Here is an 18,370-nt window from a genome sequence, read left to right as displayed (position 1 = left end):
AAAAGCACACTGCAGAAAACAAGTAAAAAACGGATAATTTGTAGGAAAAATTTCATAAAAAGGTCCTGTAGCATGAAAGTCGAAATCTGTGTCGGCGTAGTATAGGTTTCATCTTCTGGGGATTGCCACTATGTTTTCTCTGTTGAAAAAATATCTTTTAAATTTGATCTAAATGGCATACCTCAGAGAAGTATCGCTCCGAGGCAGAGTAGGACAACTCTCAGCGATTGTGCCATTAACACAATGAGTAGTTAAACAATTGGCCTATTAACTGTGAGAAGTCAAAGGAGTTGTTTTAGAGTGTGTGTTCCAAGGGTAGTGTGATAGCCCTGTAACCTCATGAGTATGTTAGTTTCTTCTGCAAATGTAAGGAGGCGAAACTGATGTGTTCATACAAAGGTACATCATTTACTATAGTTTATGGGGTAAGTCTTCCTTGTGAAACTTCTCATCCTAGTAGAACTTCAGTAAATGATATTGCTGACGTTTATAAAATACAAATTCGGGGAAACTATGTGTGTTTGGTAAGGTCTGTCCTCTAATTTGACTGATTAGACAAAGCCACCATCCTCTTCCCCATGGTCAAGGTTTGCTTGTGCTGAACAAGAAACATCCATGACTAGATTCTGCCTAGAATCTTCCAAACCTCTTTATAAAAAAAAAGTACTCGACTCTCGGATAATTTTCTCTATATATTGACAGCAAGAGCTGTGAAGGTGCTCAGCTGGGAAGATCTAATCTATCTAATTGAGGGGTCAGGAGGGATCAAGGGCAGCATATGTATCTGCTCATGAGACATTCCTCTTCTGGGGAAGTATAGGGGGCACAGTGCCAGAGTGTCACAGTATTGGGATCGCAGGGAGGAATTGCAAACAGTTTCTGGAAAATATGCATTGTGTTCCCAAACCCACAGTTGTTACATTGCGAGGTCTGAATGCATAAAAAAAGGTAGAAACTTCCATCAACTAGCTGACCAAGTCTGACTGAGAACCATGCCATGTTCTCCCAATCTATTCAAATGCATTCAAAAGGATGAAGAAAATTATGCCTTCCTCCTAAACTACTATTTATGTGGGCTTCACAGAGAGGTTTGCTACTAGTGGAAATTGTATATATTATATAAATGGGCCTCACATTTTAAAATGGCTGTCTTTCCACCACACCTTGATGATCATATTGTGTATTCTCTGAGCCTTGTAGTATTATTTAGACCTTAGCAACCGTAGGGGTAGGAATTCCAGGGCATTAACGTGCCCAGAAGCTCGACTTAATTCCCCCAAGTGAAGTCAGGGTGTTAGGGAATGCTTCAGGAACTGTGGCAAGTCAAAGGACACAGATTCTGATCTTCCATTTTTAGGTAGATTTTGTATTAAAAAATGAAATAAAACTGTTTTCTCTACCTAGAAAAACAAACTAGGGTGCTCATAATTTGTATGCAAGTACAAAAGGAAGATATGTCCACTGTCCAAAATAATCTAACCTGACCCTACCTCTACCAAAACCAACTAAGGCACAGGAGAATGACTCCCTTCTTCTGGGGGCTGCTTTCTCAGCAGGTGCAGTCTAATAATCTATTTGTAGATAGTTCTTAGCAACCAATCTTATTAAGTCATATGTTCAGATATTAGATTCTTCAGATCCTCAATGGTGTCTTTTAAACCATGTTTTTTCTATCACTCTCCTGTGTTATTTTATGAAGTTGTATCCTCTTTCCTTTTGAAAATGTCCTTCGTCTTCCTTTGTAAGTCTAACTTGAGACTTTCTCTTGGGTAACTGTCCAATACTTTTCTTGACTCGGATTAAGGAGATTGTTCCAATTCTGGTTTTCCCTCTTTTCCTTCTTATTATTGTTTTCTATCTCTTTATTTTCTTTAAGAGACAAATGGGACTGTTCCATCTACGATTCTCACTGTTCCCATACGCTTACACCACTTATTTTTCTCTGGGACTAACATAAGGATTGAAATACTGATTCTCACACTTCTTATGTAATTTCACCACTTGGTCTTTACTGGGACGAGTAAAAGTGTTCCTGTAATGATTCCCACTCTTCTACCACATTTGTTCTTTACTTGGATGAAGATCAATCTTCCGGTAACAATTCGCACACTTTTGCAATATTTCTGTATTACTGGTTCAAGGATGTGTGCTCCTGTAAGGATTCTCACTCTTTAGCAAAAACGTGTTCTTTAATGGGATGAGGATGAGTGTTCCAGTAATGATCATTACTACTGGTTCTTTTTCTAGAACGGGGATAATGTTCTAGTAATGAGTCTCCTTCTTTAGCAATACTTGTTCTTTACCGGGACGAGTAGGCAATCTATGTTCATTATTATCGGTTCCCCACCCGAGTGTCCCACTTTCCCCTTTACCTTGGGGTTTTAGGAGTGCGTCACCAAGTCTGCAAAGTGGTCTGGGCTGTCTTCGGTGATTGTCAGGTTGGCCTTCTGGTTTCATCAGGTTTTGGCGGGCATCTGTTGAATTTATCGAAATTAGAAATTTCGAATGGAGAAATGACTATCTTTTAACTCTTTTTAATCAAAAATTTAGGACATTTTTCTTTTCTAAAATATAGGTGTGGGGTAAGGGTAATATTTAAGTTGGGGTGAGGGGAGTCACCACCGCAATATAAAAAAAATAAAAACAAAATAAAAGTAAAAGATAGTCATTTCTCCATTCGATGGACATCCGTTTGGCACGCTCCGCAGTGCCATCAGCATTGTTTACAGACTGCTCTGTCCACCAGCTCTCGGTCATGCCACCACTCTGCTCTGTTGTTCAGATTCTGCACTTGTCTTTTGGTTTCTCTCGTTTCAACTTCTCTCACGGACAGCACACTGGTTTTGACACTCACTCTCATCCAAGTCTCCTCTTTTTCGATTCATGACGCTGCAGTGGGGCTTCCCCAGTGCAATGTAAATGCCCTTCTTCTTGGTTACCGTTGAACTGGGTATAACTCAATGTTTTTTTTTTTTTTCATCTCAGTATCACATAAGTATTTCCTTTCAGGATGGCACAAACATTCTATTTGACAATAACAAATCTTAGTTTCTTCTTCTCGTCTTCTTCTGGCAGATATTATTGGGCCAATGGTAGTTTGGCTAGGGAGTTACTCATCGGAATGGGAGTCCTTGTCCCCAAGAGGGGGGAGGGGAGTTTCTCCCAAATCGGTCCTGCTTGCCTCCAATCCTATGGAGGGTACTGCATAGCAGACTCACCTCCCTAGCCTCACAAGGAACCCCCACAAGTCGTCACATCACCTAATGTTGGGAAATCCAGCCCCCAGTGGTGCTAAGACTTTTAGCAACTCAGAGGTGAGAGGGCCAGGAGAGCTTTAAAAAAATAGGAAGAAGCACTCTGAGGCAAAGCGTTCCATCCCAACTCTTCGGTGCAGCCATGGCAACAGGGCTGCATTGCTGGATGCTATGTCGGCTTGGCTTGGGTGTGCAAGGGGACATCACATGAAGGGAGAGCAGAGCTGTTGGGCCGCAAAAGAACAAGGAAGAGGGATGAGCAAGCTAGAAGACTCTGACGCAGTAAGCAAGGCCCAGGTTGGGGAGGAGTGGAGGACCAGCAGAGCCAGGCAGGAAAGAGCATTCTGAGCAAATACCAGGTAAAAGTACACAGGAGTTTGCTCAGATTCCTAGCTCCTAACTGGCTGAGCCAAATGAAAAGTTCCATAAATTATGCAAATAAAAATCTAGTTAACATTTTTGACCTGCAGGCATTACAATCAGCATATTGCTGTGCACCTGTACTTTCTAAGTCTGGATTTCAATCACTTTTTCTAAGATTTTTGAACTGCATTGTCTTCATCTTTGATAGCCATTTCATGCAAGACAAAATCTGTGGACACCCGCTTTTCACAAATCGAGCAATTCCGTACATTTAGGAAGCCTCTACATTATATCTCATTCGTTTTTGGGCCCGAGTTCTAGTTGGAAATATCTACAAACCCCTCCACTTCAGGTAGAAGAGTAGTGTACTCATAATAACACACCCATAGTATTAACAATATTATTCATGTAAATAGATGTATACCTAAATGAGCTGCCTAATAGTTAATAAATTGCAGTTTCTGAATCAGAGAAAAGCCATAGCTCAAGATAGTGCTTTAACAACATGAGGTACTCCCCCGTGTCAACAGTATCACTGAATAGAATATTAGAGCATCTACATAATCAGTTTGATATCTAGCAATAAACCGGGGCAAACTGCATAGAAAACGATGTCTTTGCGAAAGCCGTTGGCACAACTATACAGGGCTACACTGATCTTTACTGAAATGCATTCAACAATATACAATACTAAATATACAATATCGAATGTAGAGGGTCAAAGAGACAAAGAAAATGACTGAAAAACGGGGATGTGATCCCCCAAACGTATGTTCATTAGTTGCGTGGGCCCCCCACACAATGCAGCAGGATAACAAAGATGCTACAATGTTGTTAATTTGCATGTTTAGTATAACAACGGTATTTGTTTGAGAGAAGAGGCCCACGCGTACGTACGTACGTACGTACGTACGTACGTACGTACTTACGTACGTCCTTACGTGCGTACGTACGTACGTACATACATACCTGCACCACTCAAGTGATCAAAGTAAAAGGGGGTATTGAAGGTTAAACTGTGAATCTATCTCCCTCTTTTGCAGCCAAGGTCTGCAAATTGTCTTTACCAGATATCTTTTCGTGTGACTAGGCATTGGTGGGACAGAGTGTGCATAACCTGAACCCCTAATATTTCCATGGGTTTGATTAGGTTGAACTTTTTGGGGTTTCCCTCAGGTGTGAGATAAGGGGCTCTGACGGTTTTGATATTGTGTCTATATAAAAGCATGCAAATATATATTTGTAACAGTGGGTGGTTGATGTGTAAACAAGTGGTTGCTGCTCTGGCTAATTAGAGAAAGAAAGTGTAGCTTGGAGTAGATCAGGACTAGTAATAGTGTAGTGTAGTTTATCATAAAACAAATAGTAGGTCATAGGTAGAGTTTTGCAATTTGGGTTGAATTTTGGGGGGGCTGGGACACATGATTTTTGGGCAGAGGCACAGTACACCAAACCAATGAGAGTAAAGCAGTGTTCGGCACACATTTTTGTAGGTGTAGAAGGAATGACAAAGCAGTGAGAACCTCACATGCATTTTTAAAACAGGGGGATTGCCCAAGCAGGGTTTGCCAGATATGCATTTTGCAAGTGGGCGTCACAGAATGCAATCTGTAGCGGGCAGGATAGCCTGAAGTTGCTTGGACTTTCAGAAATAATTCTTTTTGGGTAATTCTGTTGCCAAAAGGGTTGTGGCTACTGGAGTCACAGTATTATACAGCCACAGCATTTGGATATTATATTAGTGTCAGGTCGATGAGCAGTGCTTCTGATATGACAGGGCTGATGTATATTAGCAGTATTGCTTGGATTTTTCCACAACAGAAAGGTGTGACCCTAGCCTAGGAATCAGATCATTTGATCACCCCGAGAAATGCAGCACCTTCGCCTCTCCCCCGCACCTCCCAAGGGTACAGAAATATGCCTCAAGTGGCACCCTGTGAACCACTACGTCAAAGGCAGTCCTGACATAACGTCACTCTCACACAAGATTGCTGATAACAGGACACCTTTTGAAGTAGGCAGACATGTGTAGGGGGTAGAGTTAGTGTAGCAAGAGGACACGTTTAGACCATGTGGGGCTTCCAATATCTTAGATCCTGCTAGAGTCCTCTACACTTCCTGCTTCACACTTCCTTCAGTCAAAGCACTTTGGGTATGATGTCAGAAGGCAACAGAAGCCTGGATTGGACCCCTGACAAAAGACTTGATTGAGACCCATCCACAGAAGCACGTTGCTTTTATAAGGGAAGGAAACATTCCTCATCTTTGGACTCCCAGAAGAGGAAGAAGGATTCAATGGAACGCTCTTATGGATACAGTCTATTCCAAACTCCTCTGCCATATACGTGAAGACAGGTTGACCAAAGCTCTTCCACCTAACTTTCAAGGAACATTGCGGGTGACACTGCTGTGGACCAGGGTCTCAGTTGACTGTGCACAGAATCCCGGTTCCTGCTTACTGACATTGCAGGACCCCCTTCAGGTGCCAGACAGCCTTACTGGAGTAGAAGTGCTAAGGACTCACCTTGTCCCCGGAGACCCTGGGTTGGACCTCCCTTCAAGCCAAAAGCTCAGAAGCAGCAGTTTGAAACCGTGTTTACTGCCTCAGCACATCTTTGAGCTTGCTCAACTCACTTTGAGTCTCCCCATGACCCCGGGTGCTGCTTTTGGCATTAAGGATTTCTAACCGCTTACCCGCTTCTTTGAGCTGTCAATGGCAACTTGACCCAGTGAAGGACATAACTGCTAAGCCTCAATCGCAGGCTCACCAATGTGGAAGTAGCTGACTCTCTGCACCCCCAACGCCGACTCAAACGATAGCTCGACCCACTGGAAGCCATTGACTGGCCTTCAAATTTCTTAGGAGGGTTTTTTGATTTATTCCTGTTCATCTGTGTGCTCCAGTGGTCTCTGCTTTAGTCCTCAGCAAGATTGACTACTGCAATTCTCTTTATCTGGCTCAGCCGGATTACCTGATGCATAGTCTTCAGGTCCTCCAGAACTCGGCTGCTCGCCTCGCCACTGGCCCCCTTTTTCGGGAACATATTTCCCCAGTTTTACGATCTCTTTATTGGCTGCCGGTGGCTAGACGAGTTCACTTTAAGTCTCTATGCTTGATGCATAGGGCGTTCCATGGGGTCGGCCCTGCGTACCTGCAGCAAAAATTCCAGCAGTATGTTCTGGTCCGTGGACTTCGATCTGGGAGCCGCTTTCTTCTGGCTGTTACCAGGGTCCATCGTGCCAGAACTGGAGGACGTTCCTCCTCGGTTAGAGCTGATGCTCTTTGGAATGCTCTTCCTGTTTCCTTGCGTATGGTATCTGTAGAACTTTATTGTTTTAGTCCTTCCTTCTTTCTTTTCTCGTGATCTTTCATTTCAGTTTTAGCGCCAGATTGCCTTTTGGTATTGGTTGCGCTACACCCTCTGAGGTGTGAAAAACTATAACATAACATATCTTGAATGAATGCGGACTTGCCCCAGTAGACATATAATTTCAACCCAACCTCACCACCAAATTGAGCTGTTGTGATGCACTGATTTGATTCGTCTTGAGTGCCGACTTGAGCAAATGAGAGCCCCTTCTCAAAGTTGACTCTATGCTGACTCGCCATTGGATGAATACGACTCAACCGTCTCAACACCCAGAAGCCCAACTTGACACTGTTGAGCACTCAAGACAAAGAAACACAGGTATTTGAAGAGGCCCTGCCCCTCTGGTCCACCTTATGTTTTTTAAGAAACCCCTACAGTCTTTTAAAGATATTCTTGAACACTGACATTGCTGCTGAATTCTTTTGCCTGAACAACCCTACCTATCTTCCTAGAGTGTCCTTCATTCTAAAAGTCTGCATTCCCCCATTTCTTTTACAGGGGTGGGTCATCTAATGTTTTTATTTGTAGTGTGCATTGCTAGTTTTTATTAAATCTATATTTCTAGAACCATGTTTGAGCATTCTTGTATTTTGGTACCACCATACTTGGTTGCTTGTTTTACAACTGCATCATATCACACTCTACCTGAAGAGTATAGCCTAATTGTCATGTGATACCAAAAGATGTGAAGCGGGTATACCTGCCAGGTTGTGTCTGTTTTACCTTTGTGATTGCAATTAATGCTGGTTTAATGGTAGTGTGCGGCTGAGTAGGCAGTTTATCTATTCCTGATTCCTCTACTCCTGCAGAGCATTAGTTATTTAGTCATATCGGGAGATAGTATTAAGTAATGGAGAAGGCCAAGGAAAGGAGAGCTCCATGTGCATTTTGAAGGTGGAGGAAAAAAAGAAAAAGGACTAAGAACCCCATGTGCATTTACTAAACAAGAGTGTGGGAGCCCATCTACTGAGGATGAATATGGTTCAAATTACTTTTCTATGGAAATTCTTCCACTCAGGAGGGTCTACAACCATGTTCTCAGCCAACTGCACCCTTCACAGACGAGAAATATCCATATCAGTCTGGTCCCACCCGCAAGGGCAGTCCAGCACCGAAATGCTAGGCAATTCCCCTCTGAACAAGAGTACCATTCCAGGAACTGGGAACTGAAAGTTGGATGCCCTCTGCCGCTTTTTGCAACATATGGCCGAGCAGGAACCACTGGATTTGATCCTGTCGCCAACTCAGCATTTTTTGGCAGCCATGATTCCTTTCTTGGACCATTTCCGATTGGACACTGGTTCTGACCTTACCTCATGTATTGTTATCCCCGACAATAAGCTGGAAGCCGGTCTCTTGTTTCATAAAAATCAGTTGTGCTTACCCGGTCAGAGCATGCAGACACTACTATTGGAAAATGTTCTCATTCATAACTCCAAACTCGCAGGTGTTTGTAGGGTAAGGGCTATCAAGGAATCAAGGATGTAAATAGCGGGGTTCGCCAAGGATGTGTCCTAGCCCCGCTCCTCTTCTTACTTTACATCCATGAAATCGTGGATGCTCTGGAGCGGGTTGCTTTGGACACACCTAGAATTGCTTTTTCGAGATGGCCCACCATATTTTTTGCTGACGGCGCGGTAAGACGTGCAACATCCCCGAAGGGCCTTAAATTGGCACTTGACATCTTTTTGAGGAAATGCAAGGAACGTGGGTAATAGTTAAACGTCAGCAAAACAAAGGTACTAGTTTGTAAGCCACCGTTTACTAAGTCCTGCAAGCTGAGAGTTGAGATAGAAGGTTAAGAATTGGAGCAGGTTAGGCATTTCGATTATTTGGGAATTAGATTTAACGAAACAGGAGGATGGGCTGACCAATTGTTGAAAGCAAAGGTTAACTTATCCAAATACAGTGGGGGCATTTCTTCATCTTTCCATAGCCATGGAACTGGGGCAATCTCTCCGGCTATGGCATTGTTTGATAAGCAAGCCTTACCTGCAGCATTGTATGGCGCTGAGATATGAGGCTACACTCCTACACAAGGCTTATCCGTAATTGAGAACATCTTCCTAAAGAAAATGATGTTATTACCAAAAAATATCCTGACCTCACTGATTCATCTGGACCTGAAAACATGGCCAATAGCTGCACAGATTGTCCTGAAGCCAGCACTGTATTGGGTCCACTCCTGGTCTACTATGGTCCACTCCCGGCCTGCTCCTCTATAGAGATGCACTTAGAGACTTATGCTGGAGAGTGCTGCTAATTGTGGGTGGGGGAGGCATGTGAAAAAGGTGTTAACTGGGTTGAATGCAGGTCCCCTTTGGCCCAACCTCACAGAATGCTGCCACGCCTCCAAAGTCAACCTGAAAGCAACAGCTAAGAGCATTGCTAAGAGCTAAATTGGAGTCCTCAAGCAATGCCTTGAAGAATGGTCTGGAATTCTTACCCACTAACATGATTGGGAACTGAGATTTATCCACCCTACAAGCGTTCACTTTATATTTGTACTAGATTAGGGTTCCTATGAACATGAACAGCACACTACACTCGTCTATGGTCCGTCTCTAATTCGGGTGTCTGTCCCCTCTGTAGAGTATCTAACGAAACCCTACTGCTCTTTATGTTAATTTGCCCTGTCTTAATCCCTATGAGACGTAGGTATGTAAGACCTATTCTGCTGGAGCTGAGCACAAGAAACAGATGAGAGGCTATTCTGTTTTTAATTTGTTCATTGACTGGAAAGTTATCTTCTCTACAGCCAGATAGGTGCATCATGCTTGGCTCTTGAGAAGTAGATTGTTGATTACTGTATGATATTTGTTGGGTATCCTCTTGAGGCTGCCAGCTTGATCTCCTCATAGAGGACCCCTTATGAGCAGTTATCAACTCCAGGAGGTTTTTTTAAAATAAAAATTATATCAAATTGTTCTTATTTCTCAACTATAGTATGTGTGCGTTTTAACTATATTTATCAATCTTATTTTTATTTTGATTGTATAAATTGTTCATGGTGCTGATTTTTGCTAAAGGTCAATCTGAATAAAGCTTTCCAAAATGAAAATGAAATTAATTGCTTTGCAGGCAATTATGGTGGCCTGGATTGAGTACGGACATGAATGACTACATAAATTCCTATCCCTCTTGTGCCCAGGTGAAGTGGCGGATTGGGCTGTGGCAACCACTGGAGGTGCCACAGCGATCGTGGCATACTATTGGCATAGATTATATTGTATATCTGCCCCCCTGCAGAGACTGTAATTGTATCATGGTAGTGATAGACTATTACACCAAATTGGCACATTTTATTCCCTTTGTCAGCTTACCCACAGCCAAGGAAATGACAGATTGTGACATCTTCCGTCTGCATGGGTTGCCAGAGAAAATCATCTCAGATCGCGGTTCTGGACGGCCTTAAGTCATTTGTTGGGAATTCATATGGCATTCAATTTGGGATCAGACCATTGGACTCACTAAACAAACCAAAAATGTGGTGGAACAGTATTTACGGTGTTATACCAACGTTTTGCAGTCCGACTGAAGTTGTCCTTGTCGGCAGAGGTGGCTCATAACAATGCCCTCCATTCCGGTACGAAGTTGAGCTCGTTCTTCTGCACTTACGGTTATGACATCGGTCTGGCCTGTTAAGGTGGCGACAGCCTCTGATCTGCTCACCCATTTCCAAGAGGTCCATTACCAGATTGTGGTGCAGTTGCACATCTCGCCAGAAGCCATGAAGAGAGTGGCACACTGGAGGCCGAGTCCCAAACTAGTCTATAAGGTGGGCAATAGCGTGCAGCAGTTAACTGGGCACTTATTGGCTCAGAACCTGCCTTGAAAGTTGGCGCCCAGGTATGCAGGTATTTTCCATATCGTGTCCTGCATTTCCCAAGTGGCTTTCCCACACCAGTTGCCCACCTCCTGGTGAATGTATCCCGTTTTTCTCATGTCGCTTCTGAAGCCGTGCCACTTGGATCGTTTCTCCCACACCCTGTCTCGCCCTGGTCTTGGTTTCAGGGTTGCCAGAGTACGAGATCGACTGCATCTGTGATTCCAGTCTTCGCTGAGGTCGGCTGTCTTAACCTGGTCTCCTGGAAAGGCTATGCTGCCTTTGATCGCTCCTGGAAACCTGCTTCCAATGTTCATGCTCCAGATCTTGTGCAGCGTTTTTAGCTGAATTTTCCCTTGAAGCCTGGTGCCCAGTCATGTCTTGGAGGGAGCAGTGTGCCACAGCTTTCTCCCAGTGCCCTTACCGGATGCCACTCCACCGGACCCAATGCTGGAGAGGCTTCTCCGATGGTGGCATCTCAGCGGGAGGTGGCCGCATTCTTGCCTATGCAGCACGCGCTGTGTCATCCATATGGGGGCCACCATGTCCAATGCTGTGAACACGCACAGGGGACCAGGTGGCCTGTGTCAACGCGACGGAGGGTGGGAGCCTCAATTTCCCGACGGATCGGCATAAGAACCGACGCGCCAAGGTTCTCAGTGTATTGCAACTTCTTCAGTCTGCTTGAGGTGACGCTTCGTAGCCTGTGCCATCCTGACCACTCCTGCCTATCTTGTACCCTTGCCTTCAGGGTTTTTCTATCCGGTCGCCCTTATTCTTTTCACAGTCTTCCTTCCTCAATGGCTTCCCCGCTGTTCTTCTGGGAACCTTGCCTTCTGCATGGTGATTTGACCTGCTTGGGACCGCCAATTATTCTTTTATCTGCTCTATCACTCCTGTCAGTGCTTGCACTGTCCCAGCCAGTGCTCCAGATAAGAATTTTAAGTGGCGGTATGTTACTCCCTGTTTAAAGTTGGAAGTAAAATTATTTTTTAGGGGGTAAAAAAAGAAGTCTCCTTCCCAATGGAAGTATTTTATAGGCGAATAAAAAATATGTTTTAAAATAATTATTTCTTTGCGCCTAGTTATTTGTTCATTAAAAGATACAAGTGTAACTCTTTGGATGCAGCATTGATAATAGTTTCTTCCTGCGGTGCTACATGCACAATTCTTTTCAAACATATCCATGGAGCTGTGCCGGCTAAAGCAGGGGTACAAGATTCAACATGTGTTTCCTATTTTTTCTTGGGAGTATTTGTGCTACCTATTTTGATTTTTTGGGAGTATTTGCCTATTTCTAGTGAGTAAAAGTGGGTGATACACCCCTTATCTGTAGAGTTGGTCCCAGCACCACATTTATCGGGGGTGCCAGGCACCATACATTGTGGTGTTGGGAGAGCGTCCGTTCCTCCAGGTCATAATATTATTCTTGACTGGGAGGAAAGTGCTTGTTGACCAGATCAAACTGGAGCATCTCACTGTGGAGCCACCGGATCGTCTTCAGTCCTGGATTACAGGTACAGAAGTGCAGCTAGATGCATAGTGTGACAGCCCCACACCAAATCATGAACCTTTTCCATTTGTTTTTTTAATGCTTTTATTTATTCAGGTGTGTTTCAGTTGCCAATGTAAACTTTGCAAACCAAAGTAATAAAAAAAGAAAAATACAAATGCTATATTGTATAAAGTACATTTGCTAATGACAGAGAAATTCCAGAAATGCAATACCTACAACATTGTTCAGAGAGAATGTTGTGAACATATCTGCCAAGAATATTTATTGACGTAGATATTAAAATAGGACGTTGGATAAGTAGATGGTGGGAAGTTTCTAATGTCCTTAAAGAACAGTCACATCCACAGGTTCTTTTTTCTTCAGATATGCTCCTTATCGTACCAAAAGGCATAAGGTTAGTGAGCTAATTAAAGCATAATACCATTGTGAATCTGCAAAATTTGTCAAATGGGCTGAGAATCAAATAATTTGCTGGCTTACAAGTCGTTGTTTGAGTAGCAATTGCCACATAATGCTTTTTTGTTTCCAGCTATTTAACACTGACGCACCAGCACCAAATTTGGCCTGTATGCTTAAGCTGAGATGTAAGCGTATTTACATCCAGAGTCCAGTCAGGAACACAGGCAATTTTACCAAGCAATTGGCAAAAGTCAATAGAGAAGAGCACCAAAAAGACCCAACACAGAGCCGCAGTCACAGATACACCAAGTTCTATGCAAGTAGCCTGGACGGGGGACACACTGTGGAAGGCCAAGAATTGATCTCCATAGCTAATCCTCTGCTACATTAAGCCAATACCATTGCAGCACAGGATAAGTCTCAAGGGCATACATTAGTGCTGGAATAGTACTAGCATGATATATTTTTCTGGATTTTTCCAAAGAGAATTCGCCTGCATATGTCATGACCCACAGGACGCGCCCCTTTTGGTCTTCCTGGTCCTTATCGCAACAGGCCTTGCATTCCCTGACACTCCCAACATGGCCGTCCAGCGTGACACGGCTTCCGCAGTCTAGACGTAACGTATTCTACTGATAGACTGCACCCCCGCAGCTCTGCGCGGCTCAATGCTATTGCGAAGTAGCGATCAGACGTGTGCTCCGTAGTTTGCTGTATTGCTTTCCTGGTTCCTAGCTTTTCTACTTCCATTCCTTGCCCCTTTCCCTTTCCTCTTGCTTCCTGGACTCGTGCGCCATCAGCACGTCTTCTTCGTTTCCCAGATCCCCGGATTGCTGCATCCCGGAATCTTAAACGCACGCTGGAGTCGGAAGAGACTCGCTCAGCCTTATTCAAGTCCAGGTCTGTCTGCAAGAAGACACCGCCCACGGAGTCCAGCAAGGACCGGTCTCAGGTGAGAAGGGGGGGAACCCTGTGACAGCATATTGGGTAAAGCTCTTTTATGAATGTAAATCTTTGAAGGACTTTAGCTGCAAGGTAAGTCTGTATGTGTTGCTGTAATTTATTATAACATATTGAAATGCTGAGATACTTCTATTTTGAACAAGCATGTATATTGTGCTTGTCAATCATCCATATTAATGGCCCAGATTTCATTTTATTGCTAAAGGCTATAACCTTGGACTTTCCATAATTAATTAATTTGAAGTGAGTTGAGTGAGCATTTACAACCTATCTGAGTCTGGTCCAAACTCACAATATCATCAGCGTACGCCATTCAATACACTTTAATCTTACCAATCTTAGGTGGAAAATTCCCCATCTTTCTTACTTTAGCTTTAGTACATTTTTATCGACGTTGTTGAATGCTAGTTAAATCAATTAATGCTACTTACAGAGGGGTCGTGTGAGTACAACTTGCTTGTGCAAACAATATTGCGATAGCACTAAATTGTCAGTAGTTGAATAGCCTGCTTGTCAATTATGTAGGAATGTAGGATTTTCCTTTCCTTAACCCATTTATTTAACTCTTTAAGCAAGATTGTGGCTTAACTCGATTAATATTTGAATCTGCTCTGTCTCCCTTCTTAAACAACGGAATAAGATTGGATTGTTTCCACAAAGCTGGTACCCTATTATCCAAGCTTACTTTCACAAAGCATACATGTAATATCGAGGCCCATATTGGCAAAACTATCAGCGGGCTTGAGAAGACTTAAGTTTCCAAGTAATATTAGTAATTTCTTCGGTGTTAAATATATTTAAAAGCACTCTTAGTAATAGTGGCTTTATGTTTATAAGTAGACCGATATAATTAGGCATCTGCATCCCTGAGCAGTAAATGGATTTATTCCTGAAATCAGTTCGAAAATGAATAAATCAATTCCGAAATGTTTTGGTGCTCTTCGACAGGAGTATATTAATCAAGAGCTGCCAACGTGTCGTCTTGATCGAGTACTTGGGGTCTCAACTCCGGTTTGTATATCTTGTTTTAGACAAGAGAACTATTTATATCTTGTTTTAGCCAAGAGAACCACTTCTCCTTGTTTAGTAAGATCGACAGCTTTATGGTACTGATGTTACCATTGTAGCACTGAAAAGCGCAATTTATTCCTACTATCAAAGCATCATAAATGCAAATGGGTCTACTAATTCGGGTGTTGATCAATTTACGAAGAGGTTGAGCATATAAGGCAGTTAGGGAAGTAAACCATTCAGATAGTTCCATGGGAGACGAAGCAAGCTTAATCAAAAATCATGCTTCAAGTTCTGTATTTAGATACTTCTTCAAAGTGCTTAAATTCATTCCAAATAATTCGATTTTATTTCTTTCTTTCCAAAATTAACATGGGCATTTCCCAAGTCTTGGGTTCTATGTTAAATCTTCTTAGCATTTAAAATAAGCGCTGAAATAGCCTGGTTGCTGTACTTATTAAAGCTAATATTTCGGGTTCAAACCATTGTATAATGGTTAGCATTCTTACAAATTAAGTCTATAGCACTCATTTTACTGTTCTTTCTCCAAGCAAGCCATCCATATTTATCCCTAAGTATTCTGCCACTAAGCATGACAAGGCTATAATCTTCCATGAATTGATCCTATCTTTTATTATGAACATTATTTTTGGCATTTAATTGCATATGAAACGATGAAATATCATAACTTGGTGAGTGACAAGTTATCTAAATAAGCAGTTTGCAATAAAGTCTCTCCCTAATAATATTAAAATGTCCTCATTTACACATGTGAGAGTACTAAGCAGATCTGCAAAACATTGCATAATCTCATTAGTATATTTCCACACTTAAGATCATATATATTTACAATAAGGACCACTTCCTTACAGTGAATATACACAATGCCTGCCAGGAAATGTATGTATTATATGTATTAATGATGGCAATTAATAGCCCACCAGATGGTCTGCCATTTTCTTTTTAATAGCAAAATTGCATTTTGTAGAAAAGCCATCTAGCTGGACCAGAGAGCAAAGCCACCTTTCTTGCAATATTACTATGTCATATTCTTTGAATATATCATGTTTGTTGATCCGGTTTAAAAAATGCACATGTTGTCATGGGTTCCAAGAAAGCATCTTTAGATTAGTGTAATGAAGTCTAGCATCTAATAAGGGCGCGTCAGGAAGAACAAAGGGCAACAATCTCTAAGATTGAAGAGATGCATTTGCTATGGAAGACACGAGTGCTACGTTTGGACATTGAATCTGTCTGCCAGCCATAGACCGTGAGATTTTGAGGTTTACAAAATGAGGTAGGTTTCTTAAAATTGGTATGGAGAAATATAACCAGTATTTGGAGATCGCATAGCCCCTTTTTTAAAAAAAGGTTAGGCATTTATTCCAATATTGGTGATAGAAGAAAAACAATACACATACAGAGTGTGTACAACAGAATCAGCGACACATTCTATCAAATCAATATCTTTACTCCTAATCACCCTAAGTGCCAAGATTACATTTAAAGGTGTTGGTACCTTAGTCTTATTTAGAGGAACGTCAGATTCAAACAGAGCAACAGTACTACTGAAAGAACGTATGTCATTAATAAAACATCTTAGCAAAAATCCAGTGACAGAAGATCTTTTTCTGGCTCATTGCAAGGATTCACTAATCCTGATGTGGCGACATCTAATTCTTTTTTTTAAATTGACATTCCATCTATGCCGTCAATTGCGTCAATGGAATCCTCTGACATACGACATACTCCTGTTAATAGGACTGGACGTTGATTGTGAAGGGCAGGTTTTGTTTACCCAGTTATCCAAGCAGGGTTCAACATTTAATTTACATTTATTTTCTTTACTTGATTTCTTTGCGGAAATGGGTTGAATGTAGTTAACTTCAGAACCATTTATGTTGGTTTCCTTTAAAGTATAATTGTTAGCATCAAAGAATTTAACAGCAGTGTTTTTCGAATATCTGTGATAATTTAGAGGAAAAATAACGAATTGAGAAATGACCAAATTTCTTTGAACAAAACTTACTTTTAGCTTTTTAACTTTTGTTTTATATAATGCAGGGGGAGTTCCCCCACACCCTCCCCTACCCAGGCTCATGCCTCTACCTGAGCCCCCACCTATTATTTACCATACATTTACTAAAATACCTACTATTTTGGGTCAAATAAAATAGGTTATTTCTCATTCGGTTTTTTGTATTAGGTTATTTGTACAGATTCTGTGTTTTTCTTGCCTTTCCACATTGCAGAACTGATACTTTGTTGACTTATTATATTTTTGCTCTTAATTTAAATTTTTGGACAAACAGGTTTTTTTGCAAGTATTTTGGCAAGGTCTCATTTGTAATGCATTCGGAAATGATTTCCGTCTTGTTCCCAAACACGCACGAGTAGTAGGCTGCACTTTAGGTGGAATCTGAGATGCAGAATCCGCTGTTTCTGATGGAAGAGCCTGTGATGCAGGACAAAGTAGAGAGGCAGAAAAAACAGTTTGTATGGTCATTTTGTGTGTAAAGCCGTGTTCAGCAGAAACTATCATTTCAATGCTCTCAAACAGCTCCTGTTATTTTTTGTATTTGGACTGAATATTGAGACATATGTCTCAAATTGCTTTGCGAGTGGTATCAAAGAATCGTTGATAAGGTGATTCACATCCAGGGAGGCAATTAAGCTGGATACAAAAGTATCTGAAAATTTGGAAGCGGCTACAGAGTAAGACTCCCTATGTGTAATGATGCCGGTATAACCCGTGATCCACATCCCACCACCAATGTTTCAATATTGGTAGTTTCTTTCAGTAGACTGAAGCTGCGATGTAATAATGAATTATCATCAATTGGTAGGCTGCCAGTAACACAGGATTAATTGGATGATGTAGTGTTTTCCCTTAGAGAGGTAGAAGATTGTTCTAGAGGCCATAACGTGTGGTCATTTTGTCACAAATACTGGTGGCATTTTGCGTTGATGGCCGAACTTCTAAACCCAATGCCTCTATCCGTTAGTTTGGTTCCACAACTGCTAATTGGTTTGCCTCTCTCTGCCCAGAGCTACACAGATTTGAAGCCATTATGGTCTTTAAGTAATGCAGTGCAGTGTGCCATGTATTCCACGCAAATAATTAAGGCAGGCAAATGGAGAGAGCCCAGGAACAAATCAAAAATAATATCAAGATGAAATTTTGAGGAAGCAATACCTATATGTTCGTAGCAAGGCAGCACAGCAAAGACCCCTGTGAGCAGAGCCCTCCGTGGGCATGGCTCCAACCAGCAGAGAAACTGCTTCCACTGGTGTCAGCAAACCTTGACTGTCCTCAGAGCTTCAGAGTCTGGAACTGCATAGAATTCCTGCTGGGAGGCAGGACCCCAGGCACAGGGCAACAACTGACCTGGGAGCAGGGCTGACGTGTGTCACATCATGCCTACTTCTCTGCCGTGGGCAGAGGCTTCCACAGGCAGTCTGGGCTGAAGTGTGTGCCAATGTCAGGTGAGTGGGAAAGAGTTCAGAGTCCCGTGATCCAACCACACATACCTTTTCCATGTTAAAGTAGTATGCGTTTGCATCTGACTTACAAGTCTCTCTGCAGATCTTCATACATCGCTGTGGAAGTTGCAAGTAACTATGTTCTAGGACTCTGGAAGGCATACAGCTAAGTTCATAGGTTGTA

The 18,370-nt window shown here is 42.2% G+C and overlaps 1 protein-coding gene across 1 annotated transcript in view; it reads right to left on the bottom strand.

Moving 5' to 3' along the window:
* Positions 1-18,370, bottom strand: part of SLC27A6 (solute carrier family 27 member 6) — a 678,599-nt gene that overhangs the window by 99,413 nt on the left and 560,816 nt on the right. The window lies entirely within an intron of this gene.

The sequence above is a fragment of the Ambystoma mexicanum genome, chromosome 6p, assembly GCF_040938575.1.
Source record: "Ambystoma mexicanum isolate Mex_15411 chromosome 6p, UKY_AmexF1_1, whole genome shotgun sequence".
Lineage (NCBI taxonomy): Eukaryota > Metazoa > Chordata > Amphibia > Caudata > Ambystomatidae > Ambystoma > Ambystoma mexicanum.
This window is presented reverse-complemented; position numbering and strand designations above follow the sequence as displayed.